Source organism: Bos javanicus, chromosome 4, assembly GCF_032452875.1.
Source record: "Bos javanicus breed banteng chromosome 4, ARS-OSU_banteng_1.0, whole genome shotgun sequence".
Lineage (NCBI taxonomy): Eukaryota > Metazoa > Chordata > Mammalia > Artiodactyla > Bovidae > Bos > Bos javanicus.
The window spans coordinates 9,691,262-9,707,557 of record NC_083871.1 but is presented as its reverse complement, the minus strand read 5'-3'; the positions used below and the strand labels follow the sequence as shown (position 1 = coordinate 9,707,557).

Below are 16,296 nucleotides of genomic sequence, written 5' to 3'. Positions count from 1 at the left end.
GATGGTTTATGTTTGAAGTGGTCCCAGGAGGCCCTGAGAGGTGTAGGTATGTAAGAGAGAGACAGGAGGAAAGTGCAGAGGGCTTTCAGGTGTGGTCACCCTGTGGGAGCCTGGGGCCCCATCCTGTCAGGGATGCTATGGGAGACCATAGTCACAGTAAGGGAAGCTGAGGCATTTATTCACCATCTTCTGCTGCTCATGAGTGCAGGGCTGGTTCTGGAGGAATGAGCTAGCCACCACTCTGACTTACCCTGGGAGTCGGTGGATCATGCTCCTGCAGGCAGAGGAAGTCTAAGGGCAAAGAGACATGGGCCCTTGAAGTAGGAGCCCATTGCCTTGTGAAAAGAACTGTCCATCAATAATACAGGCAGTCAAAGCTATAGAAGTGTGTCAAGGGATATTGAGAAGGCATCACTTGTCTGTTGCTGAACACTGGTTTTTAGATTTGAGGAAGCTGGACTTAGGTTCTCTGAAGTTATGACTTACTCTGTTAGGTACCATAAAAACAAATCTTTAGTGCTTTGGGCTTTTTGTGGCTGATTCCTGCTCATCCCCTAAATCTCCATTTTAGAGCCATTCTGCCAGAACGTAATTTATTCTTGTAGTTCTATAGCAGCTTTTCTTGCAGTGACCCTGATCATCATCTCCTGGTGGTCTACCAGAGTGTATCTTGTAGTACACTCCATCCAGCCTGTGCCCTCCCCTCGTCGCCCCTCGCCAATCTCCCAACAAGTTGGATCAGAAAACAGGGATTTAAGCACTCTCCATTCCTACCCCAATATCCTTATTTCCTAGTAAGCCATGTGTTTGCATGGAGAGAGGGGTGGATGTTAGAACGTGGCCATAAGCCTACCCAATGGCTTCTGTTGAGGTTCAGCCATGTTCTGGGCTTGTTAAGTTACTGGTGGGCAGGGTCTGTCAGCAGATTGAAGATCATCCTGGGAGGTAGTTATTATAAGAGATGAAGAAATCAGGGTTGATAGCTGGATCCAGTAACAAGCCTTAGTTATCAGAGAAGAGGGGCCATTCTGAGAATGGTGTGGTGTCTGTGACTCAGATTTGTCTCTAACCTTCCTTTAGATCATGTCTCAGTCCTTCAGAGGTGAAAGCTATAAATGAAAAGAGTTTTGTGGTAAAACTGTTGGACATGAAGGTACAAGCAAGATAATTTAGGGACCCCTCTGAAAGAATGTAATGCAATCAAGACAGAGGAGAGGACTTCTCTTCCAGTTCCAATGATGTCCATGGAGAGTGCTAGAAGGGCAGGAGGAATAAAAAGCTGTGTGGTGTGTGACAAGGCTTGTTCTTTAGCACAGGTGAGATTCCCCAGGGATTTACCAGAGTTACTCGGAAAGTGCTTGATTGATAGGTGTGTCCCGATAAGTTGAGGGTGGAAGCCATAAAATCTGAGTCAGCTGATTAATGCAACCTCTTTCATTCCCATAAGCCTACGTTGTTGTTGTTGTTTAGTTGCTAAGTCGTGTCTGACTCTTTTGCAACCCCATAGACTGTAACCCACCAGGCTCCTCTGTCCCTGGGATTCTCCAGGCAAGAATACTGAAGTGGGTTGCCATTTCCTTTGCCGGGGCATTTTCCTGACCCAGGAATCTCATCCGCATCTCCTGCATTGCAGGTAGATTCTTTACCACTGATGAGAACTGAGCAAACCCTAGCTGCAAATGAAACTTTCTGGTTGATAGAGACAAATTATTTCACTTCTTTCTACAGTCAAATTTAGGATAGTTGTATACTGGCCTGGTTCCTAGTGGGTGCTCAAAATTTTTCTTTGAATGAATTATCTTTATTCACATTTGATAAGTGTCAGGAGTGAGCAGGATTGGGACTTCTCTGGTGGTCCAGTGGTTAAGACTTTGCCTTCCAATGCAAGGAGTGTGGGTTTGCTCCCTGGTTGAGGGGCTAAGACCCTACGTGCCCTGGGGCCAAAAAAACCAAAGCATAAGACAGAAGCAATATTGTAACAGATTCAATAAAGACTAAATAAGATGATCCACATCAAAGAATCTTTAAAAAAAAAAGAGTGAGCAGGATTGGAGAACTGATCTATGATAAATTCCTGGGGAGATAAATTCCTATGTCTTACAGAAACAAGTACACATGTAAGAAAACACAGATAATGAAATGACTTTGTCACTATGTAAACTTCAGGTAAATCAAGTTATTGCTGAATAGTTCTTTAACTGATTGCTCTTAGTTTGCCATCACTTGCTAGCACTTTGCCTTTGGCCAGGTTGTTTAACATCTCCCAACCTTGGTTATTCTGTTGAACTGAGATAATATTACCTACATAGTGATGCTCTTGTGAATACGAACGTTAATGTATATGAAGTGCTCAGTACAGTGCCTGGGACGGGGCAACCATTTCATGGTGGTGATGATGAGGAGGAGGATTGTTATCATTATTATCATATCTTAGACAATCTATGTTGTTCAGTCGCTAAGTCATGTCCTACCCTTTGTGACCCTATGAGCTGCAGCAAGCCAGGCTTTCCTGTCCTTCACTACCTCCTGGAGTTTGCTCAGATTTATGTCTATTGAGTTGGTAATGCTATCAAACCATTTCAGCCTCTGCTGCCTTCTTCTCCTTTGTCTTCACTCTTTCCCAGCATCAGCATCTTTTCCAATGAGTCAGCTGTTTGCATCATGTGGCCGAAGTATTGGAGCTTCAGCATCAGTCTTTCCAGTGAATATTCAGGGTTGATTTCCTTTAGGATTGACTGGTTTAATCTCCTTGCAGTCCAAGTGACTCTCAAGAGTCTTCTCCAACTCCACAATTTGAAAGCATCATTTCTTTGATGCTCAGGCTTCTTGATGGTTCAGCTCTTACATCCGTACATGGCTACTGGGAAAACCATAGCTTTGACTATACAGACCTTTGTTGGCAAAGGGAGGTCTTTGGTTTTTAATACACTGTCTTGGTTTGTCATAGCTTTAAAGTATCCATTAAAAGCAGATAATCTATGACTATGTTATATAAGATCCACTGGGAATTACCTCTACTTTGTTCTTTCATTTTTAGTTGGTTTTCTACAAATACATATTTAAAGTAAACTTTATAAGTTTAAAATAAAGCCTTTGGTATAGACTCTCATGGGCTTCCCTGGTGGCTCAGATGGTAAAGAATCTGCCTGCAATAGAGGAGACCTGGATTTGATCCCTGGCTCGAGAAGGTCTCCTGGAGAAGGGAATGGTTACCAACTCCATTATTTTTGCCTGAAGAGTTCCATGGACAGAGGAGCCTGGTAGGCTACAGTCCATGGGGTCTCAAAAATTGGACCTGACTGAGCAATTCACACACACACAGAGACTTAAGGTTTCTGTAACTTTAGATATATTCTCTATGTTCAGTAATTTTGTCTTACCTATTTTTGACTACCTCCAAGAGATTAGTGAAGCCTCATTTTCTCTTATATCAACTAGGCTGTATTTTCTGCTTTCCAATATCAGCATTTGCTTGTTTGCATCTCTGTCAGCTAAACCAGAACCTAAAACTAGGGTCTATTGTGTATTTCTCTTAGCATCTCCTTTGTAAGCTGCTTGAAGAAGGTTTGCTAGAGCTGTGTGAAAGTGCATATTGTTTAGAAAGACAGAACTATTTTTAGCTTGAAGGTAGAACTGTGTTTTTCTTTCTTAATAAATTCCTTTTCTTTTGATGAAAGCCAAAACTTGAAGCTAGTGGTGACAGATCAGGGTCCTAATTGCTGTGCTGTTGGAAATAAAGAGAGATGTTTATTGATAATCAACTAAATAGCAAACCAGATTTCATCAGTGTGGTAAGATGAGCCCACTCAGTGGACTGGTCTTATAAAATACTTTTTCTAGTGAGCCTGGGAAAACTTGTGAAGTGGTAATAATAAAAGCAGCATCTGGTCTTTGCAGGAACTTTGTCATACATAAGCAATGCATCACGGGTGTGGTAATGAACATCAGGTGTTTTTGGCACATGACTTCTAAACTTGGGGAAGAGGAATTTTGCTTTTTTGCACATACTGGAATGTGTTTTCACATTTCTGGTATTAAAAAAATAGCTTAAGAACTACGTTATTTTTTTATTCCTTATTTGGAAGCTATACTGGTCAGCATAAGAAAATACTTAACTTCAGATCTTCAAAGGCATGTTGTAGAGGTTTGGAAAGCATTTGGTTTGGCTTGAAGCATGTTTGGCTAGTGAAGTGACAGGCACACAAGAAAGAACAACAGGTGAAAAAATGTGAAGTTTCTTTCATCTTTCAAAGGATTTTCTTGATGAATTGAAACAGCCATGAAAATAAGCACTGGCCTTCGTGCCCAGTGGCCTAAAAGTACTTAGAATGGGCCAAATAAGAATCAGGCAGGGACCTAATGAAAATCAGGCAACAAGCCTAGGCTAATTAAATATGTGCTGCCTTCCCCTACTTTTTAAAATTCCCTTTGGCTCAATTTTTAACAAAAAAATCTGGTTTTATGTTAGATATTTCTCTTCCTTGACATTGTAGAGACATGAGTATTCAGTAGAACCAGTGAAATTTTTTGTTGGCTAAGTTGACTTTCTTGCTGGCTTCTTTCTTTTGAAAACTGCTTATGAAAATTAACTAAATTTCTTGGCTAAAGTAAACAACATCTCTTGAAGTGGTTGACTGTGAGTCAGAGACAGAATTTTTCATTTTGTTTGGGAGAGATAGTGCATTTGATTGTAACAATGTTTTTAGAACAGCTTTCAGAGCTGTTGATGGAGCTTCCGTAGTTTCTCCAACTTGTTTAAAGGAGCCTTTGGGATCTATTGAGTCATGAATAATTATCTGCTTAAGATCAGAAGACAGATGTTTCCAGAGAATTCTGTAAAACTTTAAAACATTTTTTTGGATGAAAATTGACAGAAGAGTAGAACATTTGCTCTAATATCTGTTTATGGTGTGAGTACAGAGTGGACCTGGGACTGAATCACACGCTCTCAGGCCCTCTTCAGTGACCTCTTTCTTGCCAGTACCTCCCATGAAGAAGTCACTGCTTAGTTTAGCATTTGAATATGAATAAAAGTTTTATGTAACTCAGGAGATAACATACTTAGTTTACTACAGCCCATTTATAAAGTCTTAGGAGATGTCTGAATTATAATAATTGGTGAGTCTGTTTTGTGTCTTTCTCCAAAGCCTTTGCTTAGGGAGTGACTTTTGAAGTTCAGTGATGATGCCGGATTTGGAGGAATTCTAGTGGCATGTGTTTGGGGAGCAGCATGGTTGAGAATCATATTGGATCTACAGACGGTAAGACATCACAAATATGGATGTAAAAGTATGACAAGACAGTCAAATCCTATGACAGATCATTCCTTTTAAGGAGAAATATCAATCCAATACTTAGCCACTGTCAAAGGGTAGTCATAAACACCACCACCAACAAACCATATGCTTTCAAAAGAAGCCTAGTAGCCTGTTTTCTTTTTGAAATGCTTAATGAAAAAGCTGCACAGAAAAATTTCTGTGGATTTGAGGATTTTGGAATAAACAAGCATCAGGAGCAGAAGCCCACGTGCTCTGTGTTTCCTGGCTTTAATTGTTTTGGTTTCGAGCTTAGCAGCAAAATATTCTTGCCAAGTGACTGTACGTGTGCATGGGATGTTTTCGGCTCTGCTTCACTAGGGCGTTTGAAGAAAAGGCTCTGGTTTATATCAGTCAGACATCATTTTAGTGTAAGAGAAAACACGCCCCTTGAAACAATTAAGGGATCGAAACTTATCATTAGGGTGAATAATAAACCGCAAAGTCTATTTAGAATAGGGTTTCAGAAATTAATTACTGGGGTAGGTCACAGCATCCTTCACTGTTTTCTAATGATTAAAAACTATAGTTTTGATAATTGGACCATGAGAAATTTGTCAGGGCAATATATTTATCATTTATCACTCCAGAAAGAGGTCGGCAAACTTTCTCTGTAAAGAGCCAGACAGTAAATATTTTAGGCTTTGTGCCTTTGTAGTGTGAAGGCAGCCACAGACAGTAAATGAGTGAGTGCGCCTGTGTTCCAATAAGAGTTTAGGTATTATACGTGACATTTCATATGATTTTTAACATGCTCTTCCTTTGATTTTTTTCCACCAATTTAAAAATGCAAAGTCCGTTTTTAGTCCTGTTTTTGTATAAAAACAGGCAATGAGCCAAATTTGGCCCAAGGGCTGTAGTTTGCTGACCTCCTGCTTTAGAAGAAAAGACCATGTTACTATTTACACTAAGAAATGTGAGTGTTATTTTAGAGAGCAATGCATTTTATTCAGTTCACAATTACTTTGTAAATCTGATCTGGTGATCATTGTTTTTAGAATGCATAATTTGTGAGGACTGCATATGAGGGCTAGCTGAGTGGCACAAGATTTGACAAATGGATTTCTGACCGTTCCTCTCATTAGGTTCCAATTCCCGTTCATCAGTTAAAGGAACTTGTGTCATTGCCTCACTTGTTGCAATGAATAAATCTGTATAATTTTACAAAAGAACAACTGCATGGATTCTTTTGCAGCCTGAAGACTTGAGTGTTGGGCTCCTCTTTATAAAAGTTTCCATGACAATCTGGCCTGAGAGAATGACAGGTTTGCCCTCATGGGGAATTTCTTATTAAGGAAGCTTTTCTTTTACCAGGAAGCTTTATGGGGACTTAATAGGGGGTCAAACAGAAAGGACCAAATAGGACCCTTTCATAAACCATACCTTCTACTCTCTCTGGCCTGAAAGAGAGCTTGTTTCCAACTGTGTGTGGTGATGGGGTGATGTTCAGAAGCTGAGAGGTTAGAGAGGACCACCATGCTACCCTGGGGTCTCGCTTCCTAGTGGTAACCAAGAGACCCAGTCACAAGCATGAGCTATTAATATATGGGCTAAGCCAAGAATTATAGGCCCCTGGATTCCTCTGTTGAAAGGCCATGTGTGGAGTAGTGAAGCGAGTGGCTCTGAGCTTGACTCTCTGAGCTTTTCTCTTGGCTCTGCCATCCACTAGCTGTGTGACTTTAATTCTCTGCGCCTTACTTTCCTCCTCTAAAAAGGGGCAGGATGATAATAAATAACAACCACGCCAGGGTAGTTGTGGGGATTAAGCAAGTTCATACAGTTGGCCCTCCTGTTTGCGAGTTCCACGTCCGCTGAAGTGGAGGGCCCACCATTATACAATTTTTTACAAGGGACTTGAGCATCCACAGATTTGGGGATCTGTGGGGAATTAATCCCCTGTGGAAATGAGGGACGACTATCTATGTGATGCATTTTGGAACAGCACCTGTCATGTGGTAGCGAATAATAAATAAGAGCTATTGTGAAGATTTTCTTTCTTTTTGGACTGAAAATAATACATTTGCAAACTCTTACTTAAAGGGAGATTCCTTTCCTCAGGCATAATCACTATGAAAATATCCTTTAATCTCTTGCCTTTTCTTTCACATCCATTATCACTCCATAATTTTATTGACTTATACTTTCCAGCCACCTCAGCCACCCTGTCCTAACACCCTTTTGGATCTTGGCCTTTATTCTCTTCCTACTCACTACACTGGTTATAAACTCAGTGATCTCCTGGGTCTAAATTGGCTCGTATGTAAGAGGGAAGCATAGTTCATCAAGTGTCACTTAATATATTGCCCTGTAGCTGTGGCACAGCTCAGTCTCAGTTTGGTTGATAATCTATGGGTTTTCCAGGAAAGTTTATTAGTAAGCTGCTTATGCCCTGCTTAGAGCTAAAATATTGAGAGAATAGAGCCCAGTGGGGAAAATGGGGAGTGTTCTGAAAATAGGATTTATGTCTCATCTTTTTCAGTAGGGTTCCCCAGGGGGCCTTAGAGAATGTTCTCTATTCTAAAGACCTCCAAGAAAGACTTTGTGCTTGACTAGGTATATTGGGCTTGGGTTGCCTTTCCTGCCAACTGCTTTCTGGGCTGGAAAAGATGAAGTTGTAAGTGTTGCCATTTGTTGTTGTTGTTTAGTCGTTCAGTTGCATCTGACTCTTTGTGACCCCATGAAGTGCAGCATGCCAGGCTGCCCTGTCCTTCCCTGTTCCTTGAGTTTGCTCAAACTCACGTCCATTGAGTCGGTGATGCCATCCAACCACCTCATGTCGTCCCCTTCTCCTCCCGCCCTCAATCTTTCCCAGCATCAGTCTTTTCTAATAAGTTGGCTCTACAGATCAGGTGGCCAAAGTATTGGAGCTTCAGCTTCAACATCAGTCTTTCCAATGAATATGCAGGGTTGATTTCCTTTAGGATTGACTGGTTTGATCTCCTTGCAGTCCGAGTGACTCTCAAGAGTCTTCTCCAACTCCACAATTCGAAAGCATCATTTCTTCGGTGTTCAGACTTCTTTATCGTCCAACTTTCACATCCGTACATGACTATTGGGAAAACCATAGCTTTGACTATATGAACTTTTGTCAGGAAAGTGACGTCTCTGCTTTTTAATACACTCTCTAGGTTTGTCAAGTGTTACTATAAGTGTAAAGTGCGAGTCGCCCAGTTGTGTCTGACTCTTTGTGACTCCATGACTAGAGCCTGCCAGACTCCTTTGTCCATGGGATTCTCCAGCCAAGAATACTGGAGTGGGTTGCCATTTCCTTCTTCAGGTGATCTTCCTGACCCAGGGATCGAACCCCAGTCTCCTGCATTGCGGGAAGATTCTTTACCATTTGAGTCACCAGTGTTGCTATACACTGTTTTAAAACCAGCTAAGTCTTTGTTGTCTTGCTTCTTGGGCCTGTGCTGTGCAGCAGGGCAGGAATGTGGTCAGTTGTTGAGGGAAGCTTTTATTTTGCTTAACTATTATCCTGAATTTGGCTGTTCCTATTTTCTTGGAATAAAAGTGAGATGTCATTGTTTGGACAACTCAATATAAAGACAGTACGAATTTTCTTTCCCCCTAGAGAGGTTTCATTGTGTAAGTTGTGGACAAAAGCAATTCTGAAACATTTTAATATGTTTGCTTAAGGGAAGGCCACAATGCATGAGGTTTACATGAAGTCTTTGGGTTTCGCCCTTTTGGATAATTCTAAAGTGGTAGTTCTCAGCCCAACAAGAAACAACATCTGTGTTAAAAACACAATACAGGCCTAGTTTCCCCTCATGTTTCTTTACTCTCTAGATATCTCATTCATATGAGACATTCTCCCTGACTGCAGAGGGTACTTCATGTAGGTGAGAAATACCCAGAGAGTAGAGGGGAATGGGGCTGTGCCCCAAATACAGTTTTGTTTAATTGAAATAATTCTTCTACATGACATTTGCTAGTGGTAAAGAATCTACCTGCCAACGCAGGGGATGCCAGAGATGTAGATTTGATTCCTGGGTCAAGAAGATCCCTTGGAGCAGGGGAGCAGGAAATGGCAACCCTCTCCAGTATTCCTTTCTGGGATTTCAAAGAGTTGGATGTGACAGCATGCATGGGGTGGTGTATTAATTGCTTATACTTTAGGCTCACATAGAGTTTTCATTCATTTATTCATGCCTCTTCCTCCAGCATATGAGGTCCCTACTGTGTGCAGAGGGCAAAACCAAGACATATATTTGGACTACAAGACACACAAATGCCTGTTTGTGTTGTTCGCTTCAAAAGTGAAATATTGTCTTTAACATTTTTACGGCAAGTTTTCTGGAATACAACCAATGGTATTCATGATGATTTTATTTTTTTCTAAGGAAAGAAGAAATAAGAAAACTGCTTTCTTAGTGCTTACAACATGCTAGGCATTGTACATAATGTGATTTCATTGACTCTTTGCATTAACCCTTCAGCATAAAGATTATTATTCCCTTACTATAAATGAGAAAACTAGTTTGGGATTTAAGTCAGTTGCCCAAAGCCACATAATTGGTAGGTTGTAGAAAACTAGGATTTATAAGCAGGTCTGTCTCTCTTCACTAACCCAGTCTGCTTCCCTTCAAGCAGAGATGGAACACCTGGCAGAACATGCTTGCTTGTGATGTAACACAAAGTGTCCTCTGAAGGGACTTAACTTAGAAAATTATTATAGAAATAGGTGGAAAAATGTGTTCCTTTTCCAGATTTTAAAAAGTAAAAATTTGAAGCTAAAATTACGAAACCTGGGCACAATTATTTAATTAAAATAAACTAATAAAATAAAATAAAAAATAATTATTTAAGTATGTGGGTCCATACTCAAAGAATTAGTCGTTTAAAATGATTATTCCACCAAGCTAATAAGTCTACAATCTTTGTCAGACCAAGACATAATTTAGTAAGTACAATATAGACTTAAAAAATGAACAGTTTCTGGTTTGGGTCTAAATATAACAGTGGTGATCATATTTTAGAGTATTTTAAAATTTTAATTATGAAAGAATTGCTGATCAAGGAATAAGAACCAGAGGTTCTTGCAAATGCTTAAGAGCAACCACAAATTCTTGCTGCCACGCAGAGACAAAACAATCTTCTTTTTTGTGTCAGAATTTCCTTTTGGCTCAGATGACCAGATCTACAAAAGGCAAAATGGGGAGATTTTTGCTACTCTGAAAAGGTTTTCCAATGTACTTAGGGAAAAAATTGTATGAGATTTATGAATTCCTCTAAAATAGTGTATCTGGGGGCCATCTATCCTATTTCTGCACAAAAATCTCTCACCGTTCTCAATCTTGGTTTCTAGCTTCGTCTACAAATAGTGACAACTTCCCTATCTCAGTCAGGTATCCAAGATGGTGGAGCAGAAGGATGTTGAATGTTATGAAAAAGTACTTCGGAATGGTTAAAGTGTTATTCATATGGAATGATAAATGCATGCAGGCAATACTTTTCAAAATTCTCCCACATATTTTCCCCTTGTAGTAATATAGTTCCCCTTCCATTGTCTTTCCTCCATTATTGCCCAGAGAACAGGGAGAATGTCACCTAGGGAATGGAGAGGATAAAAAAGGGAGATCAGTCTTGTCAGTTGAAAGAGAGACATTGAAAACTTCAAATTATAGGAGGCAGGAAAGAAGAGATAAAGGAAGGAAGGAAGGAAGGGAGAGAAGGAAGGAGGGAGAGGGCAAGAAGTCAGCATTTGTGTATGGGCTCCATGCATGAAAATTCCCATAGAGTGGGTAGAAACATCCAGAAAACCTGGGATGTTCTCCTAGAAGAACCTGGAATTCCCCTCTCTCCTGAGGGGAGAATGAAAGCCTTTAAGAGAAGTTCTGAGGTCAGCCTGGCCCTCTGTGATGTGGAAACAGTAGAGCCGGATTGTGAGGGAAGTGTCTGCATAAATGGTTCTGAGATAGTATTTCAGGTTGCCCAGGGCCTGTATAGGGCCTTCACTGGTAGCTCAGCTGGTAAAGAATCACCTGTGATGCAGGAGACCCTGATTCGATTCCTGGGTTGGGAAGTTCCCCTGGAGAAAGGATAGGCTACCCACTCCAGTATTCTTGAGCTTCCCTGGTAGCTCAGACAGGAAAGAATAAGCCTGCAGTGCTGGAGACCTGGGTTTGATCTCTGGGTCGGGAAGATGCCCTGGAGGAGGGCATGGCAACCCACTCCAGTATTCTTGCCTGGAGAATCCCATGGACAGAGGAGCCTGGCGGGCTACGGTCCATGGGGTCGCAAAGAGTCGGCCATGACTGAGTGACTAAGCACAGGGCCTGTATAGAATCTGGAAGTCCTTCTGCACCAAAAGGAGAAGGTGCAAACATTTGAGAGAACTGGTAGACTAGAATAGCTCCCAAAACTTTGTACCAGCCGTTAGACAGATGAACATCAGAAAGTCAGATAGTACCAACTATTGCTGAGGGAGCTGGGAAACCATTGCCCTGTTAGCGTAGGTCTAATGTGATACAGCTCTTTGGGGAAGCTTTCTGGCAGTGCTTAGAGACATTTGGTCATATACACTAAGACTCCCACTCTTTGAGTATATGCTGTGGAGCCACTCTGACACAGGTCTGTACAGGATCATGTATGAGTATGTTTATTTGGGAAGGCAGAAAGTTGGAGGTAAGTGAGGTATCCATTGCTAGGGGAATGAATTAGTGAATTATAGGATATGCATATACAGTGGAATTCTATGTACCACTCAGTTAATTGTCTACGCGTACATAAAGCAACATGTGCGGCATGCCCACTCAGTCATGTCTGACTCTTTGCAACCCCATGGACTGTAGCCTGCCAGGCTCATCTGTCCATGGGATTTTCCAGGCAGGAATACTAGAGTGAGTTGCCGTTTCCTTCTCCAGGAGATCTTCCCAACCCAAGGACTGAACCCACATGTCCTGCATTGGCTGACAGCTTCTTTACCACTGAGCCACCTGGGAGCCCATAGCACAATTAGAAGTGTATAAATTAAACACCTCCAACACAAACAGCATTGCACATTTCACAAAGACACAAACATACCTAAATACAGTTAGGTTTTATAAACATTTTTGTGGATGCCTCTAGCAGCAAGGGAAATGGAAGCTATAATGAGAAATTAAGGGGAAAACAATAAAATTAATATAACACAGTATAGGCCTGTGAAGTTAAATGATGGTGTACCATGAGCTAAGAGATAAAATTTAATCTGAGCATTAGGTTAAAAAAAAAATAGCTGCATTTTGCATATTTGAATCACAGTGAATACATATGGTGATTTCTTGTGATGATTATATTCAAGAGAGGTGGTCCTGTGAGGAGTGGCAAGGAGTGACCAGTCTCTGGGAGTAAGCTACATATCCAAATTACACAAACAGATGATTTCAGGACCAGGATGGAATTTAGTAAATTGCTTGTTATTCCGATGCCCTGGAAGATGAAACATTTACCCCCTGAGATTAATTTTTCACTGACTGATCAAACTCAATGTACTGTTTATGTTCTCTGTAACAGGAATTTTAAAGTACATAAATTTTTAAGCGAGAGTCTGATATCCAAAAAGATACATTACTTTCATCTGAAGTAATTTGATGTTCAACTGGGTGAAATACGGCTACAATTTAAGCTCCTTATTTATAAAATATGGATCCAGTTAATCAGATTTATAGTGTGAAGTTGGAGCTCTCTCTGATGACTAGAGAAGGAAGTTTAATGTTCTTAGAACATTATCCCCTCTGCTCTTCATTATTTACCAGCTGCATGTTGGCCGTGACTGTACCTTTTTAGATCTCGGTTTCCTCATCTGAAAAATGATTGGGGTAGTGTATCACTCCCTCAAAATGCTATGATTTCACAATAGAAAAAACAAAAAAGAGAATTAAAACTCTGCTAAACAGAAAGTCCTCTCTGCTATATTACCAACAGTTTACTGAGATAGTTTCAGGGTGAAGAGAAGTTGACAAGCACTGTCTTCAAAGGTAGGGGTGAGTCAAACTCTGTTACCACACTGTTAGCTTTAGGTCACCCAATGCTTTTCGGAATCAAGCATTTAAAAGATTCCAATGAATTACTCTTTGCATTACTTTTTAAGAGTAGAATTGGAGCAATAGATTTTGTGCTGCTGCCTCAGTATAATCTGTGATTCTAGATGGTGTTAGAAGTAAGATTATTTCTGTAAGTTTCTTTGGGTGCTTCCAGTATAAAAATATCTGTGATTTTCTGGGATGGTTTGCAAGATGGTCTTGTAATATAATAATGACAATACCTAATGTATTATAGTACATGCACAGATACTATGATAAGTGATCTCTGAATATTAATTCATTTTCACAACAACCCTGTGAGATAGATACTATTATTATCCCCTTTTATGGAGGTGGAAAGTGAAGCATAGAACAGTTAAGTAAGTTGCTTAAAAATTTTGGCTAAAAAGTAGGAGAAATGGGATTTGAACCTAGGCTGTTCAGCTCAAGAGTCCATGCTTTTAACCTGCAGGCTTACTATCTCTCTAATTTTTAGTGAAGTTCCATTTTGCATCAGAATTTTTACAGTATACTACAGATTTGTCTGGACTGTATATTCTGAAAAATGTTCCCATTACTCCATTGATAGTCAGTTCTTGGAGAAAACTAATCAGAAATCAAACAAACAAAAACCCGCATCAGCTTGACTCTCTGATTCTTCCTTCAACCCTGCCTCTTACAATAATAGTGTATCTAATATTTATTCAATTCCCCCTCTGTACCAGACTAAGTGTGCTATTTTTATTAACTTGATGATTCTTTATGACCCATATGTGGCTTGCATGATTATTAGCCCCTTCTTAGTGTTAAGCAAGCTGAGGCTTACAGAAGTCATATATGTTGCCTGTGGTCGTATGTCTAGAGAGTATCCAAAGGGACGATCTCTGGCACCAGTGCTGAGCCCCTTGTAGGACTGTTTCTAAGCATTTGCGGGCCTGGGGTTCTCAACCCTAAGTGAGTTGTTTAGATGTCTTCTAAGTAACGTCCAACTTTACTTCCTTATGAGTCCGTTAATCATATGGATCATGGCTCCTCACTTACTACTGGCTAAAGTAGAATTTCAAACCAGGCTCAAAAACTGACACTTTTGTCTCTCATTGGCTTTGGCAAATCATGAACATATGCAGCAGCAGAACAAAATAATACACAAAAACTGTATGTTTATTTCTTTTCCCAGAAGCTATTTTAAGTCTGGCATTGTTATTATTCATACTATGCAGGCTTTTCCTTCATTAATAAAGCATTTTTTTAATAATAAAATTTTATTTTAAAAGGACAATATTCCATGTTAAGGGAGGAATTGTTGTGTTAAATTGAATGAAGTTGTGCTGGTATTCATATCTTTAAAAACATCTTTCAAAACTTGACCCTGAATTTCAAAAGCCCTTGAAGCAAACTTTCTTAGTAAGAACTAGCAGGAGAAAGACTGCAATAGGAAAGAGGTCATGACTAATTGCCTGGGAACGTTTCCTCACGCTTAAAAAGAAGTGGGACAGTGGGGTGAGGAAGTGGGGTGATGTGACCTTTTGATCCTAGACGGCTTGTTTATTTTTTCTTATCACAGATCTTTTTGCTAAAAGTGAAGTGTTGGTAAAGTGACTGTAGTCTGCCAGAGAGACTCTTGGCCTTGATCCAAACCTAACTGAAATATTATCAGAAATACATTCTTTACCATGTATAGCACTTGCAAGTTCTTCTAATGAGGCCCACACATGGTAGCCAGTTAGGCAGGATGATCCAGTGCCTTGGGCAGGGAAGAGCAAGCCCTCTCTCTAGCGTGTCACGTAGGGCTTACCCACCAAATGTGGCTCTGTGTGGTGTGTCTGGGGGATGGTGCCCAGGTGCTGTCTTGAAGGATGGAAATAAGCAGCATTATGTATATGTGAGGCTAAAAAAAAAAAAAAACTAGTCTTTATACTCTCATTTGAGAAAAAAAAGACTTAAAGCTCATTTTATTCTAAGATAAAACTACAAAGGAAACCCTCTTGGAGTATGCCTCTAGAAGGAGGCTGCACGTGGCAGGACAAGGAGAAAGGGCTGGTGGAAGTGACAGACTTCAGGAGGTAACAAGTTTATGACGTCACAAGCTCAAAATATACACACATCCACAGAATGTCTAGAATCAGTGTGGCAAACTACACAAGGGTCCAAAATATAGTCTACGACATCAGGCGTTCTATGCCTTTTATTTATATAGGGCTTGTTTTTAAGAAACTTCATGAAGATTAAAAAAAATGTTTATGTTTTTGGCTGTGCCAGGTCTTAGTTGAGGCACCCAGAATCTTTGATCTTCATCGTGCCATGCATGACATTTTAGTTGCAGCATGTGGGATCTAGTTCTCTTATCAGGGATCGAACCCTGGCCCCCTGCATTGGGAGCTCAGAGTCTTAGCCACTGAGGGACCAGGGAAGTCCCTCCAAAAGTTTTATTTGAAATTTGCCTGTGTGCTAAGTCGCTTCAGTCGTGTCTGACTCTTTGTGATCCCATGGACTGTAGCCCGCCAGGATCCTCTGTCCATGGGGTTCTCCAGGCAAGAATACTGGAGTGGGTTGCTGTGCCCTTCTCCAGGGGATCTTCCCTACCCAGGGATTGAATCCTAGTCTCTTATGTCTCCTGCATTAGCAGGCGGGTTCTTTATCACTAGCGCCACTTGGGAAGCCCATTTAGAATTTAGATTAGCAGCAGTTCATGGGGCTGCTAAGAGTCGGACACAACTGAGTGACTTTCCTTTCACTTTTCACTTTCATGCACTGAAGAAGGAAATGGCAACCCACTCCAGTGTTCTTGCCTGGAGAATCCCAGGGAAGGGGGATCCTGGTGGGCTGCCGTCTATGGGGTCACACAGAGTCAGACACGACTGAAGTGACTTAGCTGCCGCAGCAGCAGCAGCCTAATTTTGCCCTTGAAGTCTAGAAGACTTCATGCTTCTTTTAGGCAGACAGTAGGCTCCTCCCATTCCTTGTACCATTTC

The 16,296-nt window shown here is 40.8% G+C and overlaps 1 protein-coding gene across 8 annotated transcripts in view; it reads left to right on the top strand.

Moving 5' to 3' along the window:
• Nucleotides 1-16,296, top strand: part of MTERF1 (mitochondrial transcription termination factor 1) — a 334,773-nt gene that overhangs the window by 140,846 nt on the left and 177,631 nt on the right. For 4 of the 8 annotated variants that reach the window (XM_061413389.1, XM_061413390.1, XM_061413386.1 and 1 more), the window contains one exon: nucleotides 5,148-5,261. The exons of the other annotated variants lie outside the window; for them this stretch is intronic. The gene's annotated coding sequence lies outside the window, so the exon portion shown is untranslated. The remainder of the gene's footprint in view (nucleotides 1-5,147; nucleotides 5,262-16,296) is intronic. 8 annotated transcript variants of the gene reach the window in all.